Genomic DNA, 26,889 nt, shown 5'->3' on the forward strand with positions numbered 1-26,889 from the left:
AACAGAGGTTCAGGGCACTCTCTTGACCTTGGGCTGGGAAAATGCTCCTTAAAAAGGGAAGAATCAGCAATGATCAAAGGCATGAGTATGCAGAAGGCAATACAAGCCATTCCATTAAAAATACAAAAAGTGTCATGATCATCTCTTCAGCGCCAAAAGATTTTAAGTCCCGGGGACAGCCTAATGGGAAGTGGCCATTAGGTCTTCAAACCGTTGACACTTCATATAAATATATGCACTTTGTCGTTTTGTGATAGGTTCGTATTGATAATACCAAGTCCCGTCATCCCTGATGATTAATTCCACGAGAGAATTGTCCCATTTATTTGATTTGAATCAAGTGGAGACAATCATATAAACGTTTTGTTTTTGTAAGGTAATCAAAGTTTGTGGGACAAATTTTGCTCACCTTTTTTTCTTTTTCAAATCATTGTGCAGACTGTCTTAAATGAATTAGAGATGTTCAGTTCGTTGCTCCATTCCGACAGGTGACACAAAAGTGTTGAGACGCTACGGCCGCGCTAATGTCGCTTGTACACTACGATCGAAGGCGATCTCTGAAGTTTTTCGACGGATGGTGTACGATGATTAATCGATAAGTCTGGTAAAAAGGCAAAACTTTCACTTGTTTCGTTAATAATTCACCTTACTTGTCGTCATAGTCTCCTTTGAGGGATATATACTTAGTCCAGAAATCCTCCATCTTTTTAATCCCATATGGAAAATACTTTCAGTCAGCGAAATACTCGTGAATGCAACTATCACTTCCTCATTCGATGAAAATTTCTTCCCATCGAGATAAAGTTTCAAGTTAACGAACAGGAAGAAGTCACTTGGTGTTATGTCTGGTGAATAGGGTGGACGAGGAACCAATTCAAAACCCAGTTCATGCACTTTAGCCATTGTTACCGCTGATGTGTGGGATGATGCATTATCCTGGTGAAAGAGCACCTTTTCGTGCCAGTCCTTTTTCTTCCAACCAACACCAGTTTCAAACGATTCAGCAATAAAACATAATAAGATCCAGTTATACTTTTTCCTTTTTTCAGATAATCTTTGAGAATTATTCCTCTGGAATTCCAAAATTTAGTGGGCATCACCTTACCATCTGACAAAATGCTATTCGCCTTCTTCCGTGCACTTTCACAGCCGTTATCCATCCCTTCGACTGCCGTTTTGACGCTAGAGTTTAATGATGTATCCAGGTTTCATCAAATGTCACAAGTCGGCGCAAAAACTCTTCCGGGTTGTGATTAAACATCCCCTAATATTGTGCTGAAATGTTGTGCCAGATGCGCTCTTAGCTGGCTGTGAGCAATTGTGGCACCTACTTTGCACACAGCTTCTTCATATCCAGTTCTCTGTGCTTTACATTATGTACTTGTTCAGCTGAGATGTCTGCAGTCTCAATAGCCTCACGCATTTTTATTCGGCAGTCTTGCATTACCATATCATGGATTGTGTCAATGGTTTTCTTTGTGTTGATCTCAACTGGACCGCCAGTGTGTACTTCGTCTTCGCTGCTGGTCCAATCACTTTTAAATTCATTAAATTTATTTAGTAAACAAAGCCGTGATCGCATATGAGTTGTTACTTTTTACTTGTGGATGACCCTTTTCGACCTAACACAGAGATCATCTTCAGATCAAGATTCCTTGGCGATAAAAAGTTCGCTAGCGTGGAGGAGAACAGTGTTCTCAACGCCAGCTCGGACGGTCCTGATCCACGCCAGCGAATCTTATTATCGCCAAGGAATGTAGATCTGAAGATGATCTCTGTAGCAGATCGAAATCTGTCAACCACAAATAAAAAGTAACAACTGATATGCAACGATAACTGTGTTTACTAAATAAAATATTTTAATATGAGAGCGCTGTTTCCTGGCACAATATTCAAAAATAAATAAATAAATACACAGATTAATTCAAAAGCAAATGATCTTCAAATGATTCAAATGGCTCTGAGCACTATGTGACTTAACTTCTGAGGTCATCAGTCCCCTAGAACTCAGAACTACTTAAACCTAACTAACCTAATGACATCACACACATTCATGCCCGAGGCAGGATTCGAACCTGCGACCATAGCATCAGCGTGGTTCCGGACTGAAGTGCCTAGAACCGCTCGGCCACCCCGGCCGGCAAATGATCTTCAATTATGGTGCAGAGTCCGAATGAACTTCATCCACTTCAGTTTTGATCTGTGCGGCAGTTCAACACTTCAAATGGAAATGTTTCGTAATGGCACGAAACTCCGTTTTATTCATTTTCAGTCGCAGTCGATACACTGATCTCTTCAGACAGCTGTCAACACTGAGCTGTACGATGTACGCAGTTGAATTTCCTTATACGATTCTTAGAATAATCAAGATTCAAAACCATCAAAGCACAACAAACATATTATATTCCTTCACGGTATTTTATCCTACTAGTAAACCACCATCATATATGTTAAAGTCCTATATGTGCGTTGTGAATGTCTCCGAATGAAAGATATCTAGCGGCATAACATTAGTAATTTGGAAATTTGGAAATGAAGTTATCCTTTGACAATAATGTGATTCATTTATGAGAGCGTATATACAAAATTGTCCAGCTTTTCCAGTCCATAATTGAAAAGTCTGTTTCTTCGTTCCTTTAGTGAGGGAGAGCGCGCTAGAGGAGATAGCGAGTAGTAAATTTAACCGTCCATCTTATGTCTAATTACCTCGAGTCACGGCTCATATCATAGCTGAAGAGAATACGGTCAGGAAAGCTTTCAGATGGGGAGACAGTCGGCTGTCCGCTCTGCGTGTAGTTGAGCTGTGGCTGCGGCTTGATCCCGGCGCGACGCCACACGGTTCAAGGTGTGGACGCTGGCGGTGGCGGTGGTGTGGCAGAACCCACTAATTGCCGGCGCCGCTAATTGGACAAGCCGCAGCTGGGAGGAAGAGGGTGGGGGGAGGGGGGGAGCAGGGGCCAGGCCAGGGTGGCGGGCCAGTTGTTAATTAACGTCTCGCCTGCGCAGCCCACAACCCGCAGCACGCGGTCCGTGTCCACGCACTGCCCTGCCAACCGTGTGTGGCTGGGGGACGGCCTAATCGCGTGTGAGTCCCTTGCCGAAACGAGAACACCTGGCACCCGATACTGACGAAAAGTAGCCGGATAATTATTAGTGGACATCGATATGGGGAAAGCGTACGACAATCCTAACCGTTCTGGAGACACTTTCAGTGAGGATTCTGAATATCTTGAGAAGGTAGGGTCCGGAGCGAAGTCGACGTCCTGACTCACCCCAAACGTGTTCCATTTGAGTTCAGGTGGGGACTGGGCACGCTAGTCCGTTTCAGAGATTTTATTACCCACCAGCCATTGCCTCACGGCTGCCACCGGTGACAAACGTCATGGGACACTTGCTAATGCCGTGGCACGATGTCAACACGTCGTTGGAAGCCTCCTGCAGAGATATTGAGCCTTCCTGTCGCTGTAGCGGTCCATAATTGCCGGAGTGTTCAAATGCTTCAAATGGCTCTGAGCACTATGGGACTTAATGTCTGAGGTCATCAGTCCCCTACACTTAGAACTACCTAAACCTAAGTAACCTAAGGATATCACACAAATCCATGCCCGAGGCAGGATTCGACCCTGCGACCATAGCAGCCGCGTGGTTCCGGACAACCGCCTAGAACCGCTCGGCCACAATGGCCTTATGTCCTACCAACGATCGGTGGAGTTCATGTTCAGTGATCCAGGTGGCCAAATCATTTGTTTGAATTGTCCAGAAAGTTCTTCGAACCATCCGCAAACAATTGTGGCCCAGTGACATGATGTCGTTGTTCCGGAACATGAAATCCATACAGGTTGCAAAAGTTCTCCAGGTTTCCGAAGATAATCACTCACAGTCAGTGACCCATTACATTCCGTGTAAGCGCAGCCCACACCATTATGGAGCCACCACCGTCTTACACAGCGCAAGACAACCTGGGTCCATAGTTTTGTAGAATCTGCGCCTCGCTAGAACAGTACCATCATCTCTTAAAACTTAAATCCGGTTTCATATGACCAGGCCACGATTGCGCAGTCGTCAAGGGTCCACTAGCCCAGCAGAGGCGCTCCAGGTGATGTGCTGTTAGAAAAGGCATCCGCATCGGTCTTCTGCAACGACAGAAAGTTCTCACCAAATTTTGCCGCCCAGTCCTGACAAATATGTTCTTCGTACGTCCCACATTGACTCCTGCGATTATTTCACGCAGAGTTGCTTGTCTATTAGCATTGACAACTATACGCAAATGCCGCTGCTCTCGGTCGTCAAGTGAAGACCGTCGGTCACTGCGTTCTCCATGGTGAGAGGTAATGTGTGAAATTTGGAATTAACGGCACACTCTTGACAATGTGGATCTCGGAATATTGAAATCCGTAATGATTTCCGAAATGGAACCTCCCATGCTAGTTGCAACCACCATTCCGTGTTCAAGTCCATTAATTCACATCGTGCGGCCATCGTCGCATAGGAAACCTTTTCACGAATAGCACCTGAGTGCAAATGACAGCTCCGCCAAGCACTGCCCTTTCATACATTTGTGCGTGATGCTACCATCATATGTATATATGCGTATTGCTATCCCATAACTTTTGTCACGTCAGTGTATGATAGGTTGTATCGCATATTCATACAACCAACCAACGTCTTAGAACAGTTCTGCCACTGTAAGTGGTACACAGTACTATAAAATATGCATTTAGCATTTTCTGAAGCACAATAAGGGGACTACAGTGAAACTAAAAGAAAAAAACCTACATCCCAGTAACTTAACACCATCTTTTCCTCATTTCAGTATTAGTACTATATGGCGACAGGCAAGGTTCTTCGTACATTCGTTATACCCAAACAGTGTCATCGGATTGTTACAGAGTACAGCAAGATTCATCTCTCCATTTCCCAGTGGCGCCGCCACTTACATTACGCCCAGTGTCGCTAAGCATTGACCAGAGAAATAAGTGCCTTATGTAGAACTGCTCGCCGTCGCCCCCGCTCTTTTTAACTCCATACGCAAGACCATTGTGCCAGCTGGACTTCTGTTACGACTTGGGAACTCGAGAGTGATTCTTTTCGCTGATTTCGAACGATTTTTTACACCCACCTTCTGCAATGCACTCGAACAACAGTGGATTCTGACAGCATTAGAAGGTTTGAGATGTCCCTGCTGGATCTGTTATTCAATTTCAATGAGTAGTCCCCGTTGTGAGCTGTACATATTATTTTGGTCACTCTGTAAATTCTGTTCCTTACTTAAATATCTATATGTGTAGCTCACACAGAGCAAAACCAAGTATCTGAGTAATCTTCGACGACTGCTACAATATTTCTGTGTTGCTGCACCACCTCTGGCTGAGAGTGCTAGCAACGTTACACTGTTTCAAAGTTGAGCAGTGCTGATTAGCAGACGCACTTTGAAGAATGGCCAAGAAATTTTCCTTGCAAGTGTGATATGAGATTGACGGAATTGCAGTATGAATATATTTGATGCAATTATGAAGAAAGAATCTATGGACATTATATGTGAGTGTTTCTTGATTGTTGAGTGGTTGAGGAGAGCACACAAATGAGTGGCATTGTTTTGTGTTTTTGATGTTGTTTTCTACACTGGGTGGGCCACCCCTCGTGGTATATGACAGTCAATTCGACATTGTCAAGACGTGTCGTGTTACTTTAATCACACAGTATACGTGGTACCTGTACTGTATTTCTTACGGACCTCTTTGTTGCTTGGATGCTGCGTTGGTCAATGGTTGGAAGAAATCCAATCTCAGCTGTATTCAATGTCAACGCTGCTTTCACCTTATTCTGGACTTAGCAGTATCCGGAGAAAATTGGAGCGGCGGTCTCCTCTCCGAAGACTCAAAACGAGCCAAAGCAGTTATTTCCAACGTGGGACAAACGTCGTAGAATTTTATCTACCGTGTCAACAATTTACTTCATCTCACTAAAGAAACCTGCTGTAAATGTAAACTGACAGCATTCTTTTTGGCCTTTAAGTTTCGTTCAACATAAAATGCGAGGACACAAAATAATAGGGCTACTCATAAAATAATCTAATCATAATGTGTAGGCTTTCACGGCGAGCTGAGGTGCCGTGGTCGATCTGTAGACTTCTTCTTCCTGACGTTTCGTTGCCACCTGCGGCCAACATTTTCCGAGGTGAGTAACTCGGGTTCCTCGACTGCATTAGCTTCACTCACCTCGGTAGATATTGTCCGCAGCTGGCAACGAAACGTCAGGAAGAAGTAGTTTTACTAATCGACCACGGCCTCTCAGCCCGGAAGTTTTAACTAATGTAATCTAGACTAGCTACTAAAATTAGAGAAATGCTTGTAGTTTCACGGCGCTTGTTTCATGAGAAAAAAACACTTCTAAGCTCACTCTGAGTCATGAGCTGTGTGATGGACAGTGGTGTCGAAGAAAATTTAAATTAGCGGTTCTGGCGCTGCAGTCCGGAACCGCGGGACTGCTACGGTCGCAGGTTCGAATCCTGCCTCGGGCATGGGTGTGTGTGATGTCCTTAGGTTAGTTAGGTTTAAGTAGTTCTAAGTTCTAGGGGACTTATGACCTAAGATGTTGAGTCCCATAGTGCTCAGAGCCATTTTGAAGTTAAGTCTCATAGTGCTCAGAGCCACTTGCGGTACTTCCAATGTGTTCGGAGTGTACAATAGAGATATAGGTACGTCTTATTTTTAAGAGACTATGTCATCTGTTGTGAGAAGACGAAGTCGACGTAAGGTTTGACCTGATGAGGCAGCTTACGTCTGGCGTAAAGGACGTGGTGCATGTAGAACTGTACATTTTGTTAGTGACTGCGTGAATGAGTGTCAGCCATAACAGCTTTACATGGACGATGCTGCTGCGCCTCCCGCCAATTACGAAGTACGTTGTCATTTGCATCCAACTAGCAGAAATAGCGCTAACAAGATAGGCCGTAGATTTTGTTATGTCTGTATAGATGTGGTTATGAACGACGGCGCAGTGTATGGCGCATAAAATTCAATAATGGTGGCGTAGATGTGCGTGATGAAAGTGGCTGAGGAAGACATTCAGTTGTGAGTGATGAATTTGTGCAGCATGTTAACGAAATTATCTGTGCGGTTTGTTAGAAAACAGTTTCCGAACTTAATGACAACCCTCGTTAACATAAGGTTAACGTGAGTGTTGTGCGCGGTGTGTACCGAAATTTCTAATCGATGTTCACAAAAGTGGAAAAAAACTGGGTCGGTGCTCGCATTGCTTTAGCAGTACCATGAAGAGCGGGAGGGACTTCCGTAGAGACAAGGCTGCAGTACGTCAACTCTGAAACAATGGGTGCACGCTGATCCTCCCAGTAAATTCAAGCCGGCCACTGTGACCGAGCGGTCCTAGGCGCTCCAGTCTGGAACGGCGGGACCGCTACGGTCGCAGCTTCTAATCCTGCCTCGGGCATGGAAGTGTGTGATGTCCTTAGGTTCTATGTTCTAGGGGACTGATGACCTCAGATGTTAAGTCCCATAGTGCTCAGAGCCATTTGAACCATGTAGTAAATTCAAGCAGATGCTGCCAACAATCCAAATGACGGTTGCAGTTTTTTGGGACCACAAATGAATTTTGACACCATATTTCATGAGAATATCAGGTGAAAATACTGTAATATCACAGATCTGTTGTGAGACGAACAAAACTCCGAACTCAAAAGAAATGCCACGGGATGATTATTGAAGGAGATATTCTCCTTCACGAGAACGCTCAACTCGATTCTGTGAATCGAAGGAAGGTGAGTTTTCCTCCCTACAGCCTGGACTTTGAACCGAATGACTTTCATCTCTTCCCCAAGATGAAAGCCTGTTTCGCTTTTCACACGCGAAAGTCCTCAGACTTGTGGTAAGATGGCCCACTGGACAGCCTTTAAGAAATTGATCACAGATCAAGTATGAAAACACGAAGAAGGTATACTGAACGGTGAAATAAGAGCAAAATAGTGAATGGTCCTAGCAAAATATGTGCAATATAGAACAACCTGACAGAGTAACAGGGTCGTGGTTGGATTGTTTAGCGGATGAACGGTCTTCAAAACTCCCTTGTGTCGTTTATTTTTATTCTTTTTCTCACAACTTAATGATCTGTCCGACCGATCATTGAAATGTTTGCTCTCTTTCTGTAGTCTCGGCAGTTGTCATACTACACATTTCTTATAGAACACGAGTCATTAGGCAAAAATACGTTACCGTCGGAAGTAAACGTGATGAATACTGAGAGTAGTCGAGATGCCACGTACAAGTCTTACAGAAACGAAACCAGCAAATAAACGGGTGTCAGCTATGTTACAACAAAGGAATTCAAGAGTCAAAACTTAAGAAACGGAACATAGCACATCTTCAAAAACGTTAAATATCTATGTTTTGACTGAACTCAGAGAAACTGTGCGATTGTGAAACTATTGCGTTCATTTGTTGCAGCTAATGTGACAAACTATTATGTTTTAATTATTTCCTTTGTACTGATCTCATGCACGTAAACACCTAATCGGGCAAGGAGGCATATCCCACTCACTTTATCAGAGATACAAATTAGGTGCGTCGGTAAGATATTCGTGTCACTAATACCGTGTATGACACACCAGACGTATTTCTTGGTGAGGTCTCGTGATGACTGGGTGTTGTGTGATGTCCTTAGGTTAGTTAGGTTTAAGTACTTCTAAGTTCTAGGGGACTGATGACCGTAGATGTTAAGTCCCATAGTGCTCAGAGCCATTTGAACCATTTTGGTGAAGTGTCAAACTTTTGCGGTTCCTATTCGAAAGCTACTTAATTTCGGCTGCTAATAGAGCACTTGTGCAGAATCAAGTGCCATTATAGTTCCCTTCCTTAACACACGTTATTGCAGTCGGACGTTATACAACGATCCAGACACGAATTTCAACGCACCGAAAAGTGGAAAAAATAAGAAATAAATAAAAAAATATTGACATTAGAGAGGTTTGAACACGACTCGCCATCTTGACCACTTAACCACGACGCCGTTGCAATTTCAAGCTGCTCGATATTGCACTTCTTGTCCTTAGACCGTTTTGCTTTTTTCGCAGTTCTGTACCCCTTCTTCCTATTTTTATGCATGAACTGTGTTCAATTTTTGACGCGGTGTCCACTGGGCAATCATACCACTAAATATGAGGGATGTGCAATGGGGAGTTTCCATTGTCAGCACTTTGAAGTTACGATCCGATAAATGTTTGAATTTGGGTAGCGGCGATTTGGAGAAATAAGAATCAACATGTAAGTACAAACTGCATATTAAACAAATTATCATTTTTTCATCTTTTATTTATTAATTTAAAAATAATTCTCGTAAGCTAGCGCATACAGAGAAATGCACTCTGATTGTACACGCTGGGCCATTCCATCCCTCTACTCCGAAGGAGCGGATTGGTCAGCCGACTTTCTACTTGTCGACGTGCAACACCTCGAGCGCTCTCTTTACCATCTATTCCCTACATAGCACAGCACAATAGCCTTCGCGCACCCAGGAGTTCACATTTGAGGATGTACAATGCCATACCAAGAGAGAAATGTGACCAGGCGAGAAGATAAACATTTATACACTACTGGCCATTAAAATTGCTACACCAAGAAGAAATGCAGATGATAAACGGGTATTCATCGGACAAATGTATTATACCAGAACGGACATGTGATTACATTTTCATGCAATTTGGGTGCATAGATCCTGAGAAACCAGTACCCAGAACAACCACCTCTGGCCGTAATAACGGCCTAGATACGCCTGGGCATTGAGTCAAACAGACCTTGGATGGCGTGTACAGGTACAGCTACCCATGCAGCCTCAACACGATACCACAGTTCATCAAGATTAGTGACTGGCGTATTGTGACGAGCCAGTTGCTCGGCCACCATTGACCAGACGTTTTCAATTGGTGAGAGATCTAGAGAATGTGCTGGCCAGGGCAGCAGTCGAACATTTTCTGTATCCAGAAAGGCCCGTACAGGACCTGCGTTATCCTGCTGAAATGTAGGGTTTCTCAGGGATCGAATGAAGGGTCGAGCCACGGGTCGTAACACATCTGAAATGTAACGTACACTTGAAACGTCCCCTTAGAACAATTATACACGACTGTGCTTAAACTGACACACAATATTTTTAGCGCAACGCAGTCTGACATTCAATAATCCCTACAAAAGAACGGCCCTGACTAACATTAACCTATACCTTTCACAAATCACTTACCTCACAAAAATCTTCATTACTCGAACTACTGCAACACAGCGAGCGCCACTACTGCCAGCTAAATAACAGATTCAAACTACGGAAGGCACTAACTACTGATAGGCATAGTTAGCAAATGAAAGTTTTTAATAGAGAACAAACAATGTATTTACCTTAATAGTGTTGAAAAAGCATAATATACATAGCAGTTCATAATATCCATTCTGTACTCAAAAATCCGCCATCTCATCTCCCACATCCACCACTGCTGGCGGCTCACCTCCAACTGCGCAACGCTACGCGCTGTTCACATCCAGCTGCCGCTGCCCATCACTACAATGGCAGACAACAATGCAAACTAGCCACAGACTGCACACAGCACAGCCAGTGATTTTCATATAGAGCGCTACGTAACGTTGCCAATAAGAAAACATAAACAGCCTACTTACATAAAGAAAACATAAACAGCCTACTTACACACTGTTCAAAGTGCCGTCAATGCGAACACGAGGTGGCCGAGACGTGTAACCAATTGCACCCCCATGCCATCACGCCGGGTGATACGCCAGTATGGCGATGACGAATACACGCTTCCAATATGCGTTCACCGCGATGTCGCCAAACACGGATGCGACCATCATGATGCTGTAAACAGAACCTGGATTCATCCGAAAAAATGACGTTTTGCCATTCGTGCACCCAGGTTCGTCGTTAACTACACCATTGCAGGCGCTCCTGTCTGTGATGCAGAGTCAAGGGTAACCGCAGCCATGGTCTCCGAGCTGATAGTCCTTGCTGCTGCAAACGTCTTCGAACCGTTCGTGCAGATGGTTGTTGTCTTGCAAACGTCCTCATCTGTTGAATCAGGGGTAGAGACGTGGCTGCATGACCCGTTACAGCCATGCGGGTAAGATGCCTGTCATCTTGGCTGCTAGTAATACGAGGTCGTTGGGATCCAGCACGGCGTTCCGTATTACCCTACTGAACCCACCGATTCCATATTCTGCTAACAGTCATTGGATCTCGACCAACGCGAGCAGCAATGTCGCGATACGATAAACCGCAATCGCGATAGGCTACAATCCGACCTTTATCAACGTCGGAAACGTGATGGTACGCATTTCTCCACCTTACACGAGGCATCGCAACAAATTTTTCACCAGGCAACGCCTGTCAACTGCTGTTTGTGTATGAAAATCGGTTGGAAACTTTCCTCGTGTCAGCACGTTGTAGGTGTCGCCACCGGCGCCAACCTTGTGTGAATGCTTTGAAGAGCTAATCATTTGCATATCACAGGATCTTCTTGCTGTCGGTTACGTTTCGCTTCAGTAGCACGTCATCTTCGTGCTGTAGGAATTTTAATGGCTAATAGTGTACATTAGCTTGTGTGGCCATTTTCCGCAGCAGATAAACTTTAAGCCCAAGAAACGGCCTTCTCATAAAAGATTTCTTCTTGTAGAAGATAGAATTTTGTAAACCCACATGAAACACACAGTTAATCTAGAGGAATTTCTATAAAAAGAAACAGCTACTGGCATCCAACAAATTAAACCTAAAATAAAGGACTAGGTCCATATTAATCGACGGGCGCTATCAGGAAAGTAAATTCCGGTCGGTCTCGAAATAGAAACCACTGTTAAAATCAAAAGTGCTTTATTTCAAACAATTAGCTACACATTTCGTTCCAGCCACTTCTCTACATAGCTACCGCCATAGACGTTTGTCGTAGCGTTGTACTCTTTCCAATAGCCTCGTCATAGGAGCAGCCACCTGTGCTTCGCGGCAGGCCTCTAAGCTGATCTACAGCTCGTTGCCTGTGCGAAAACATTGTCTTCATAGCCAGCAATCATGTCAGAAGAGATGAAACTAAGCGCGAACTTATTACTGGCTGTATTGTGCGTGGTCAAACACTTGTCAAGGGAAAAGCTGCAAGAGCGTCTACATCGCCCCTGCAGAGTGCGGTCGAGAATTGTCACGAAGAAGAAACCGTATGACAGTTGTGTTACATGGGCTGCGTGGCATCACTCGGAATCTCTCACCAGGCTCTCATACTTGGCGGGAGAAACTACTATATATATATATATATATATATATATATATATATATATATATATATATATATATATATATATATATGGTCCATTGATAGTTACCGCGCCATATATCTCACGAAATAAGCATCACTTGAAAAAACTACAAAGAACGAAACTCGTCTAGCTTGAAGGGGAAAACCAGATGGCGTTATGGTTGGCCCGCTAGACGGCGCTGCCGTAGGTCAAACAGATATCAACTTCGTTTTTTTTAAATAGGAATCCCCATTTTTATTACATATTCGTGTAGTACGTAAAGAAATATGAATGTTTTACTTGGACCACGTTTTTCGCTTTGTGTTAGATGGCGCTGTAATAGTCACAAACGCATAAGTACGTGGTATCAATTAACATTCCACCAGTGCGGACGGTATTTTCTTCGTGATACATTGCCCTTGTTAAATTGGACCGTTTACCAATTGCGGAAAAGGTCGATGTGTTGTTGATGTATGGCTATTGTGATCAAATATTGTGATCAAAGTGCCCAACGGGCGTGTACTATGTATGCTGCTCGGTATTCTGGACGACATCATCCAAGTGTCCGGACCGTTCGCTGGATAGTTACGTTATTTAAGGAAACAGGAAGTGTCCAGCTACATGTGAAACGTCAACCACGACCTGCAGCAAATGATGATGCCCAAGTAGGTGTTTTAGCTGCTGTCGCGGCTAATCCGCACGTCAGTAGCAAACAAATTTCGCGAGAATCGGGAATCTCAAAAACGTCGGTGTTGAGAATGCTACATCGACATTGATTGCACCCATACCATATTTCTATGCATCAGGAATTGCATGGCGACGCCTTTGAACGTCGTATACAGTTCTTCCACTGGGCACAAGAGAAATTACGGGACGATGACAGATTTTTTGCACGCGTTCTATTTAGCGACGTAGCGTAATTCACCAACAGCGGTAACGTAAACCGTGATAATATGCACTATTGGGCAACGAAAAATCCACGGTGGCTGCCACAAGTGGAACATCAGCGACCTTGGCGGATTAATGTATGGTGCGGCATTATGGGAGGAAGGATAATTGGCCCCATTTTATCGATGGCAATCTAAATTGTGCAATGTATGCTGATTTCCTGCGTAATGTTCTACCGATGTTACTACAAAATGTTTCATTGCTAGACAGAATGGCGATGTACTTTCAACAAGATGGCTGTCCGGCACATAGCTCGCAGGCGGTTGAAGCGGTATTGATTAGCGTATTTCATGACAGGTGGATTGGTCGTCGAAGCACCATACCGTGGCCCGCACGTTCATCGGACCTGATCTCCCCGGTTTTCTTTCTGTGGGGATCCACCGATAACACCTGACAACATACGTCAGGGCATTGCCTATGCGAACATTAGGAACGAGAACTACTCGCTGTTGAGAGGAATGTCGTTACACGTGCTGCCAAATCCATTAAGATTGACGGACATCATTTTGAGCATTTATTGCATTAATGTGGTATTTACAGGTAATCACGCTGTAACAGCATGCGTTCTCAGAAATGATAAGTTCACAAAGGTACATGTATCACATTGGAACAACCGAAATAAAATCTGCAAACGTACTTACGTTCTGTATATTAATTTAAAAAAACCCTTCTGTTACCAACTGTTCGTCTAAAATTGTGAGCCATATGTTTGTGACTACTACAAAATGGTCAAATGGCTCTGAGTACTATGCGACTTAACGTCTGAGGTCATCAGTCGCCTAGAACTTAGAACTAATTAAACCTAACTAACCTAAGGACTTCACACACATCCATGCCCGAGGCAGGATTCGAACCTGCGACCGTAGCTGTCGCTCGGCTCCAGACTGTAGCGCCCAGAACCGCGTGACTACTACAACGCCATCTATCACAAAGCGAAAAAAGTAGTCCAACTAAAACATTAATATTTCTTTACGTACTACACGAATATGTAATAAAACTGGGGGTTCCTATTTTTAAAAAACGCAGTTGATATCCGTTTGACCTATGGCAGCGACATCTAGCGGGCCAACCATAGCTCCATCTGGTTTCCCCCTTCAAACTAGAGAAGTTTCGTTCTTTGTACTTTTTTCGTTTGACGCTCATTTCGTGATATCTTTGGCCCGGTCACTATCAATGGACCACCCTGTATATATTGTGTGTGTGTGTGTGTGTGTGTGTGTGTGTGTGTGTGAGAGAGAGAGAGAGAGAGAGAGAGAGATATCTCTAAAAGGGTGGAGTAGGGAACGGAACGCCTCTTTTTACATCAGTGAACATAAAGCATGTTAAAAAAATTATTAAATTTGTCCACGATGCATAGCTGCTCCCTCCTGACCTCGCCCCTCTGCACACATTGTTTCCCAGTGACATTGCGTGAGCCCTTCGTCGTGTGTGAGGATAGCTGACGTTATTGCATGTACAAATTAAGGAAGCCGCCGCAGGTGGAACTAGTCACAAGTGTTCCTTCAAGTAATATTTAAGAAGGTCTACTGCTGCACAGAGAAATCAAGTTCCACAGGTGTTTGCTTTTAGTAGTGCTTTTAGTGTTTGCTTTTAGTAGACATAGATCCTTTGAAAAACAGAAGACGGTCAGTGTTCCACCAAATTTTGTGAACCAAGCTACGACATCTAACAACGAAGATTTGACCGTCGGCGGAGCTGCAGAGGCCAGGCGATGCCCGTCAGAGGCTACTGGTCCGAATCATGCAGCGGCGTCGTAGTGGAGCGGATGTCCGTCTGTAGCTCTGGTTCAACGTGAGCTGACTTAGCAAGGCGGAGCACAGGTGTAAATACTGACTCGTGGCAGGATACAGCAAGAACTATTTTCGGTTACGAGCGTCGCGGATGTCAATAGGTCCAGCCCGGTATGCGACCCCTGGTGTCGTTGCTAGGTCCGTCTAGCGGAACCCCTGCAAAACTGTTTTTGTGGTGCAAAGCTGTTCTGTGGCGTGTAGGCTACCCGCGACATTGTTACGGCAGATTGGCTGCGAGCCATACGGGCGGAACATCGCACAAATATTGCAATTCACTCTGCATGAACTACATAGTATGTATTTCGTTTCTTTCTCAGATTGAAATTATTTAATAATAGTGCAGACAGACCTCATTTCGTCTTACTGCATGATTCCTGGAAACAGGCATCCATTTCATAGTAGATAATAGATATTTCGTAATTTTAAATGTCGATTTTGATTTAGTTTTGATAACACAGTCACAAATTAAGCAGTTGTTTCTGCAATTTATTGTGGCTATTTTTCGTGATCCTTTCCGCTACGAATACTTTTTACTGGTTTCTTAAATAAGAAATCGTTAATAGGTTAAGTAAACAATGTTTTTGTCATTATTTTTACGTAAGTTCTGTTAAACTGAATAGTTGTTCAGCATACGGAAAAATAACAAAAACACATTCATAATGTACTAGTACTACATACATTTACGCATACGCGAGTACATACATGCATCAGATTGTATAAATTAGTAGCTTTGTTATTCACCATCACTAACAAAACTACTGATTTGCGAGTGTAGGGCCGGCCAGTGTGGCCGAGCGGTTCTAGACGTTTCAGTCTGGAACCGCGCGACCGCTGCGGTCGCAGGTTCGAATCCTGCCCCTGGCATGGATGTGTGTGATGTCCTTAGGTTAGTTAGGTTTAAGTAGCTTTTAGTTCTAGGGGACTGATGACCTCAGATGTTAAGTCCCACAGTGCTCAGAGCCATTTGGACCATTTTTTGCGAGTGCAGGGGCTGGTAAAAGCTGGTCCTAAATACGTAGAAGGCAAGTGTGAGTAATTGAAAACTGTATCAGACTAGCTTGAAAGTCGATGATCAAACAAAAGCAAAATTGGTTCTATCAAAAGTGCAATGCCTGACTCATGATGCATAATGAACGAGTGGTCAGTCCTAGTAACACTCACTTATAACACTTACCTAAGAATAAATTGATTTCAGTCTTGTCGTTTTTGCAGCTGTATATTTTTATGTACAAGTCATTTGACATAATGGTACACGTAGACCTTGGCACTCCCCCAGTTTAGTGAAGCAAGCTACAAAAAAGTAGTAGATGCAGTTTAACTACGCTGATTTTCGACTCCGATAACGTTTTCAAGCCGGGTAGTATCTAGAACTTTACTATCGTCATAAATTGTTTGCAGCGGGGATTAAGGAGTTTATTTCCTATTAAATAAACGTGTTCCACTTATTTCATTCCAGTTTGCCAACTATTTCTTACAGACGGGAAACTGTAGCATTGACTCGTTGCCGCCACACATTCAGCAAACTAATACCGACTAATGATGCTGAAGTGGAATCTTCTCGACAACGGAGTGGATAGTTAAGATACATCACGACTATACTTCATAGTCAGGGATAAGCACAACGGACATTATTTCATAACACGTTAAAGGAGCACGCCGAACGTTTGGAGCGTTGCTGTTAGTGCAGAAGGGTTACTAGGCCGTCATGTGACCCGTAACTCATGGAAGGTAAACAGCGTGAATGTTCCAGTCGGCAAAGTGTTGGGAAATTCTCTTTGCAAGCTTCTAGGGCTTGCAGAGGGGAGTGAGAAGATATCATTCTGATTTAGAACCTACGTCCGGAAACATACGTTTCCGTGCTACATCCGTCTGAAAACGTGTTGGTAACCGACCACTTTTACTAGTAATTTATTAGGTGTGATCCAGCACATTATTTATATCAGAATTACAATTAATTGCCAAAGAAATTGTTCGTGTACTTGTTGACGGGCTCTCTTCAAGGTGATGTAGTATGGCTTCTTCCAGTTTGGGTGCGCGGTCTTTCCTTTACCACTGTCACATCTACTGACGGTGAAGGTGCTCATTCTCGAAGCCATTGCGTGATTATGGTGAAAAGGGCAGTGGGTGGTGATGAACTTTGTTGATAACGATCTTGATAAAGACGACGAGCAGCTTTTTCACTTTCGTGAGCTTCGGCATGCAGAAGGTGTAGTCCGCAGCTCGTGGTCGTGCGGTAGCGTTCTCGCTTCCCACGCCCGGGTTCGATTCCCTGCGGGGTAAGGGATTTTCTCTGCCTCGTGATGACTGGGTGTTGTGTGCTGTCCTTAGGTTAGTTAGGTTTAAGTAGCTCTAAGTTCTAGGGGACTGATGACTATAGATGTTAAGTCCCATAGTGCTCAGAGCCACAGAAGGTGTACTACGCATGTGCTCACTAAGCCACGTTGCTCCAACACTCACAGACGCTTTAGTGGGGCTTGAACCAGCTCAGGGATGTAAGGCAGACGTCAAATGACAGTAGCCGATCCGAGGTAGGCAACCCCCTCCCCCCGCACCCAAACCTCTACACACCATGACTACCCTGTTGGATACATGCCTAGCAAATGCTTTGAAACAGCTGTAGCAACGAAACGGTACGTTTCCGTACATGGATTCCGGGTCAAAATGTTATGTACTCATCTCCCTCTATAAATCCTACAAGTCTGTAAATCTTACAAGTCTTTCGAAACTTCCAAATCTCCAAACATCCTGTAGAATCATCGCAGTAAAATGGGTCGACATGAAGACTTGACAGAATAGCGGAAAGGTGCTATCGTACTCTGGCTGTTCGCCGAATTTTTAATATTGTAACGTGGACTGACCAGGGCGGAGGCTCAGAGGAGAACGAACATTAGCCATCAAATGGTTCAAATGGCTCTGAGGACTATGGGACTTAACTTCTGAGGTCATCAGTCCCCTAGAACTTAGAACTACTTAAACCTAACTAACCTAATGACATCACACACACTCATGCCCGAGGCAAGATTCGAACCTTCCGCCGTAGCGGTTCCAGACTGTAGCGCCTAGAACCACTCGGCCACCCCGGCCGGCCATTCGCCATCGTCGAATGTGTTTCGCACATGGCGTAGTTGTCTGAGGTACTGAGTACACGATGACCTCTGGTTCACGTTGCCAGTAATCTGGGCAGCAGCCGTGAAATCCGTAACCTGCCTGAAGCCTGTGTCCCAGCTGTCCGTGATGTTCTGAACAATTTGACAGATGACCGCATTTTGGCCGTGCTTTCCTGATCTATGTTGATACAGAGGGTCTTGCACTGTAGCACTGGCCAGCCCGTTCTCAAACTCTCTCGTTTATCTAAAACATTTCTATCTAGACTGTCGTCAGACACTCCACCAGTCGCTAACCGTTGTAAATGACCATCTCCGGCACAGAAATGAAACGACATAGATCGACGCACCCGTATCTGTCACAGCAGTTGTTCTTGTCAGAGGAGGCAGCTCTGTATACTAAATTTCGCACTCAATGTCCTCAAGTCACCTACAAGCTTGGTCATGTATTACTATTATTACCTCTACAAACGTTGTCATATAGCGTATAGGCGTTGTTAGTAGCATTTCGTGGCCGAATGCCTCTCCATAATTCCAGGAAGGAATTTGAAGCGGTATTGTGAGTACCCCTCACAACAGAAAATCATGCCTAAGTTAAATAAATAACTGTCGAGTGCGATCAGAAATATCAGAAGTTAATCAGCTGATTGCTGCATTACCATATGATGTGGCATGAATCTTTCCTTATTTTTTAAGTCAATAACCCAGCTGATGTGTTTTATTTCTATGAGGACGAGTTGTATCAATGTGATGGCCTAAGAAAGGCGAAGGACTGTTTCAAACATTGTTAACAGATACAGTATGCTTCTCAGAAGAGTAACTAGCGAAGCTGAACACAGGGATTGATTGAGACACTTCAGAAAGATCGGTTCTGAGGAGTGTAGAGGGCGGAGGTTGGCCTTCAACTAATAGGAACGTGACAATTTTAACAATGGCCGTGTTGGGCGGACGGTAACATGGCGTGTGAACAGGTAGCAGGGACATGCTGAAGGAAGGACGCAGTATGGAAGCGCTGCGTCTGGGAGGTGGTAAGGCGTAGTAAAATGCAGCATATCATCATAGATACAGTTCGCGATGTATTACTTAAGTTTGTCTTACCTACCTAGGTATGTTTTATCAAGTACTTTTCTCTCTAACAAAGACGCGAGCACACGTTGGCACCATTCCCATGTGGCACCCTTAGGGCTATAAATTAACTGTTTTCTCAGGATGAAAGAGTAGTAAATGCTGGCTAATAGAAAAAGAACCTCGATAGCGCAACTTTAGTAAAATAATTTTGTGAATTTTTGTGTCTCATATTTGCGCCACCTGTGTGTGTGAACACCGTATTTTGTTGCAGTTATTGTTACTTTCTTTGTGGCTTCATTGTACTAATGTTAAGCTAATAGTAACTCCTCCAGAGTGATTTATTGAAAGTTTACGTAATTCTAAGGTGATTTCGTGGATATTAAGGTACAGTGCCTATGATGTTTGAAATAACCGCTTGGATGCTCATCACATTCACAGGCCTTTTATTTTGTTATGTTTCGTGCACGATGTGTTATTTACCTTCTGCTCAGAGTGACAATGGCCTCCAGCCACCGCCTCGTGTAATACCATAGGGGATTTTGTTGAAATTTTCCAACGATGCAATATGGCTTTGGCCGTTCTCACAGAGCGCATATGATCAGATGAGATTAATATTGTCTAAATTCTGTACGAGGTGCATTCAAGTTCTAAGGCCTACGATTTTTTTTCTAATTAACGCACCCGAAATCGATGCAACTGGCGTTAGTTCTCGACGTAATCGCCCTGCAGACGTACACATTTTTCACAACGCTGACGCCATGATTCCATGGCAGCGGCGAAGGCTTCTTTAGGAGTCTGTTTTGACCACTGGAAAATCGCTGAGGCAATAGCAGCACGGCTGGTGAATGTGCGGCCACGGAGAGTGTCTTTCATTGTTGGAGAAAGCCAAAAGTCACTAGGAGCCAGTTCAGGTGAGTAGGGAGCATGAGGAATCACTTCAAAGTTTTTATCACGAAGAAACTGTTGCGTAACGTTAGTTCGATGTGCGGGTGCGTTGTCTTGGTGAAACAGCACAAGTGCAGCCCTTCCCGGACGTTTTTGTTGCAGTGCAGGAAGGAATTTGTTCTTCAAAACATTTTCGTAGGATGCACCTGTTACCGTAGTGCCCTTTGGAACTCAATGGGTAAGGATTACGCCCTCGCTGTCTCAGAACATGGACACCATCATTTTTTCAGCACTGGCGGTTACCCGAAATTTTTTTGGTAGCGGTGAATCTGTGTGCTTCCATTGAGCTGACTGGCGCTTTGTTTCTGGATTGGAAACTGGCATCCACGTCTCATTCATTGTCACAACCGACGAAAAGAAAGTCCCATTCATGCTGTCGTTGCGCATCAACATTGCTCGGCAACATGCCACACGGGCAGCCATGTGGTCGTCTGTCAGCATTCGTGGCACCCACCTGGATGACACTTTTCGCATTTTCAGGTCGTCATGCAGGATTGTGTGCACAGAACCCACAGAAATGCCAACTCTGCAGGCGATCTGTTCAACAGTCATTCGGCGATCCCCCAGAAGAATTCTCTCCACTTTCTCGATCATGTCGTCAGACCGGCTTGTGCGAGCCCGAGGTTGTTTCAGTTTGTTGTCACACAATGTTCTGCCTTCATTAAACTGTCGGACCCACGAACGCACTTTCGACACATCCATAACTCCATCACCACATGTCTCCTTCAACTGTCGATGAATTTCAATTGGTTTCACACCACGCAAATTCGAAAAAATGAATTATTGCACGCTGTTCAAGTAAGGAAAACGTCGCCATTTTAAGTATTTAAAACAGTTCTCATTCTCGCCACTGGCGGTAAAATTCCATCTGCCGTACGGTGCTGCCATCTCTGGGACGCATTGACAATGAACGCGGCCTCATTTTAAAACAATGCGCATGTTTCTATCTCTTTCCAGTTCGGAGAAAAAAAATCGGAGTCCTTAGAACTTGAATGCACCTCGTAATTAACCAGCGTCCACTATTTAGCTCGTTCCCTGAGAGCAGTTGCATCCCGTGCGCTCAGACATCTCTGTGGGTTGCTTTCCAGCTGTGTGCGATCGCGCTTTTGCTTCAGTTTATACAGTAAAGGAATTTTGCGTAGTGCTCAACTGTGTACTTCAGCGTGTCGATGCACGGAAACGTAGTGCCGTAGTGTGTGGTAATAAATGTCCTTTGGTCTTGCTGTAGACAATAGAAATTTCAGTACGTATCAGGACCAATAATAGCGTAGGCCAATGATTCAAGAGTATGTTCAATTATTCAGTCTTAATTTGCAATAAAATTTCATTCACGTAAAGTCACTGTTGTGATTTAAGAAAATTACTCCTCGTATCCAAATTGGTTACTACCAAGCTCTAATTACAATTTAAAAAAAATAAAAAGCCCCTAATGATTTTATGAAATAAAGCCGAATGAAATAGCCATTCCCCCTCTCGCAACTCAGTAGGAATAGGAGCGTTGGGATGAATAAAGCTAGCGGTCATCACCGCCATAACTGAGCGCGTTGATTCTGTATGTGTGTCACGTTATCCGTTGCATTCACTAGTATTTTGTCGATAATTAAAGATCGGGGTCGTTGTTAGTAAACACACGCACACTCAACGACAGCATCCAGAAGGGGAGAAATATAGGTAAGAATACAGTGCCGTACTAGTGAATGAGCGCAGAACAAGCAAGCAAGCAGCACAGGCAAGCACGCACAAAAAGATTGCCGCACAGAATCTGTGCACCCCATCTGTGTAAGTCTAGTGCAGATGCAATGGGAGTCACACAGGCAACCAGCTGCACGTTAGAAGTCCATTCAAAGCTGGGAAGAAGTAAGAGCACGTTTTACGTATTATTTGAAAAGAGAAAGAAAGTCATAAGGCCTAGTCACCAGTCAGATGATCCACATAAATGCTGTGGCTTAGTTAACAGTAAAAATGAATCATGTAAAATCTAAGGCTACGTGCATCATACACACAAACATTTGCCTGTCGTGTGCCTTATCGCTGTCAGCTGTCCGGGACGGGTACCTGCGGCCTTCATCAACATACTGCAAATATCCCATGAGCAGCGTCCGAAATTTTGTCGGAGGATTTCGGGATCACCTCGGATAAACAAGCGTTTATTTTATTAATAACGATGCTATGTCACAGCCATCGCATAATAACGTATGACTAAACAATAAACTATAATTATTTCACAACATTATAATACTATTCAGATCCCTGTTAGTGCGGGTATCAATAGTTATTACGCTCGCCTGTCTTTGCTCAGAGATTTATATATCTTCCCTGGCCGGCAGAGGGCGCATGGGCAGAAAACGTTATTTAAGCAGCTTCGCCGGCGAGCAGAAGGGAGTCGCCGACTGCTGTGACTTTGGGCAGTTTCCCTCGCGGCTGCTGGAACAATGTCTCACAAGGGAACCTCCCCATCGCACCCCCCCTCAGATTTCATTATAAGTTGACACAGTGGACAGGCCTTGAAAAACTGAACACAGATCAATCGAGAAAACAGGAAGAAGTTGTGTGGAACTATGAAAAAAAAAGCAAAATATACAAACTGAGTAGTCCATCCGCAAGATATGCAACATCAAGGAGAGTATTGTCTGAGGAGCGCTGTGGTCCCGTGGTAAGCGTGAGCAGCTGCGGAACGAGATGTCCTTGGTTCAAGTCTTCTCTCGAGAGAAAAGTTTACTTTATTTATTTTCGCAAAGTTATGATCTGTCCGTTAGTTCATTGACGTCTCTGTTCACTGTAATAACTTTAGTGTCTGTGTTTTGAAACCGCACCGCAAAACCGTGCGATTAGTAGACGAAAGGACGTGTCTCTCCAAGGGGAACCGAAAACATTTGATCGCAAGGTCATAGGTCAACCGATTCCTCCACAGGAAAACACGTCTGATATATTCTATACGACACTGGTGACGGCATGTGCGTCACATGACAGGAATATGTTGTCGATCCACTTGTACACTTGGCGAATGGCTAAAAAGATTCTTCTACCGTGCCCGATTTAGGTTTTCTTGTGGATGTGATAATCACTCCCAAAAAAGTGATGAAAACATAAGAGTTTGTCACATAAACTGAAAATAAAAAATTAAACATTTGGACTCGAGGGAAGATTTGAACCAAGGACCTCTTGCTCCGCAGCTGCTCACGCTAACCACAGGACCACGGCGCTCGTGAGCTTACATGAATTTTGATATTGCATATGTTGCAGATGGACTACTCAGTTTCTAAATTTTGCTTATTTTTTTCATAGTTCCACACAACTTCTTCCTGTTTTCTCGATTGATCTGTGTTCAGTTTTTCAAGGCCTATCCACTGTGCCAACTTACAACTAAAGCTGAGGGGGGTGCGATGGGGAGGTTCCCTTGTCAGAAACGGAGACAGGCTGGCCTTACGAATGTTAATTTCTGGAACGAATGTGGGCTGTTTGTCACCGAGAAAAAATTGCACGTACTACTCATTATTGTCTGGGTTGTTAATATTATTTGGAAGGATTTGATAGTCTGCCATTCAGTCACAGTTAATCTGATATTACTAGAGCTGGTAGGCTCGTGGAAGGCTGTTGGCAGGGAGTCAGATAGCCCACTAATAATTTCGAATTGTCACCAGTAAGCGAAAGCAGTCTGTCATGTCTGGATTTTGAACGTCCTTGCAGCAGAAATAAAATTAATTTTATTGTTTTCCGTTGTTTTTGTAAGGCATGTAATATTCAGTTCGCTGAACCTGTTTCATTAATGTGCTTAATTTAATGTCTCAACGCTGTATTTTGGCTTCTGCGCACTTTGAGTAATCTCGCGTTTCAGCGAAGTTGGATGTAGGTAGCCTATATTTCTGATGAAAAAGTATTAATTGCAAACTTGTAACTGAATAACAGTGCCTTCTGTCTGATTAAGCGTCTTCAGCTGATCAAACCTTTTGTTTCCTTTGAATCTGATTGCGTGTTTTTGAACTGTTTTGTTGTTATGGATGCACATTCATTATTCTCTAAGTAAGTCACCTTCTGCACAATCTTGCCAAATATTGATTGGTTCCTGATCGCCTTCCGCAAATTCTATTATCCCGCTTATTTTCTTCAGTAATTTCGATTAAAAATTTTGTAACGGTGTTAAAATGCCTTCTGCATTTCTTGTTATCGTTCTGGAATTTTCTTCAGTAATTTTGCAAAGGATGTCTGTTGATCTTTTCATTAAAAATGTTTGTAAGTGTGTGCTAAGCACCTCCCGCCGGAGGTTCGAGACCTACCTCGGGCATGGCCGTGTGTGTTGTTCTTAGCATAAGTTAGTTTAATTTAGTTTAAGCAATGTGTAACCCTAGGGACGGATGACCTCTGCAGTTTGGTTCCTAAAGAACTCACACACATTTAAACATTTGTACTAAGCAACAGCCCATAAAATGTTGTGCGATATTCCTAGCAAATAAATTTATCCCTGGCAGTCTTCAATCCATTTCCCTCCCGTCCCCCCTTATTACATTCACAGCATTGTATTGTCATATTAATACAATTTATAATTTTGCGTGGCAGGAGTATCTCATTTCAGTGCTCTATAAATTAAAGTTGATCTCTATCATCATTTTCACAGCATTTACTTATTCATGTCTCATATGATACAACATTGTGGACTATTGATAAAACCTCGTACAGTCTTACATCTCCAGAATATGTTACTGATCCATTCGATAATTCCATCCGATGCGTCGTGCTTGTCCGTCATCGTCTGTCTGTATGCTCGAAGAGGACTCTCGGCAGTGATTTGGTGAGTTGACTGCAAGGAGATACCGCAGAACTAGGACATCCACACTTGTCCATCAGATAACCCCTGTTCGTTCTATAGTTAGAGTCCGGTTCATGATCCTCCATTGACGCCTGGGACATCGAATGTATCCGCACGGATGGGTTGTCGACTAGATGTTTGCTGACTGGAGCTAACTGCCCCCACTCGATGAGTGGTTGTCACTGGAAGAGGACCCAACAAAGTTGTCTGCTGTGCGCCACTACGATTCCCTCGATTTCAAGCGTTGGAGTTGTACTTGTGCAATATCTTAGTGAATGGGTAGCTGGGGTTCTTCAGAATTTTGGTTCAGACCTTCAGGACAGCTTCTGATCTTCTTAGATCTGGAGGAGGAATTCTACCATAAACAGGAAGCCGTAGGGTGTTAGTATTTGTAATAAGCCTGCCGCTGTGGCCGAGTGGTTCTAGGTGCTTCAGTCTAGAATCGCGCTGGTGCTACGGTCGCAGATTCGAATCCTGCCTCGGGCATGGATCTGTGTGATGTCCTTAAGTTAGTTAGGTTTAAGTAGTTCTTAGTTCTATGGGACTCATGACCTCAGATGTTAAGTCCCATAGTGATTAGAGCCATTTGAACTTGTAATAAATTCACTAAATATTCGCGCTGTTTAGTTGAGTTGCACGTCTATCTTCCTAATTTGAGCACTGTTGATCCAGGTCGAACAGTAGTGTTCAGCAAGAATGATAGGCCTAAGGCTGCGGATCTTAAAATTCGAGCGTTAGCTTCCGATGAGATACAAGAAAGTTTCTGAAGGGCGCTGTTTCTCATTTTGACTGTAGCAGCAACGTTTAAAAGTTGCTGCTTGTAAATTAGATTTCTGTATAATGTTATTCCTAAGAATTTTTGTGTGCTGCAATTACACACGTATACCAATAAATATATGTTTATGATACATATGACACGTATCATCTACAACATTGCTTACAAATTAAGCCTCCCTGGAGCGGCTGGAGAATGTTGTTTTTCTAGCACTTGGTTCCTAATGCCGCTCCTCGATTGTATTTTTGCGGTCGGTTTTCCATCGATGTATTCTTAGACGCTTTCTCTTATGTTGGGGTCATATGTATATGTCCACTTATACGTCATCATTATGTCTCAAGTTAGAAGTTCCGAGATTTATTACAATTGCACCGAATGTTCTTTTTTGAAACATTCATGTTCTGCTCGTGTATAATATCCTAAAATTTGTACAAGAGGGTTCTTATATCTGTGCTTATTGTGACACTGTTTCGTAAATATTAACATTATATGCTCTCCTATCCTCCATGAAACTGTAAGTATAGGGCAGAAGATGTACTTGAGTTAGTATATCAATAATACAATAAGATTCTTGTTGGGACACTCTTTGAATGACAGATGCAAATTCCCCCCCACACACACTTGTACACGTGTGATTCTACCATTAGGAGGTAGGTGTAAGTGAAGTGTGTGACGATGCATGGTGAGGTTTGTCTTCTCATTGTTACTGGTTATTTGCAGTTCCTTAGTTGTGTGTTAATACTAAAGCTCTCGCAATCATTGCCACTCCATGCATTCTATACTGAAGCGCCAAAGAAACTGGGATTGGCATGCGTAATCAAATACAGAGCTATGCAAACAGCTAGAATATGACGCTGCGGTCGGCAACGCCTATATAAGGCCACAAGTGTCTGGCGGAGTTGTTAGATTACTGCTGCTACAATGGCAGGTTATATAGATTTAAGTAAGTTTGAAAGTGGTTTTATAGTCGGCGCACGAGCGATGCCACACAGCATCTCCGACGGAGCGGTGAAAGGATTTTCCCGTTCGACCATTTCACGAGAGTACCGTGAATCTGGTAAAACATCAGATCTACGACAACGCTGTGGCCGGAAAAGGATCCTGCATGAACGGGACCATCGACGACTGAAGAGAATCGTTCAACGTGATGTAAGTGCATCCCCTT

Source organism: Schistocerca cancellata, chromosome 9 (assembly GCF_023864275.1).
Source record: "Schistocerca cancellata isolate TAMUIC-IGC-003103 chromosome 9, iqSchCanc2.1, whole genome shotgun sequence".
Classification (NCBI taxonomy): domain Eukaryota; kingdom Metazoa; phylum Arthropoda; class Insecta; order Orthoptera; family Acrididae; genus Schistocerca; species Schistocerca cancellata.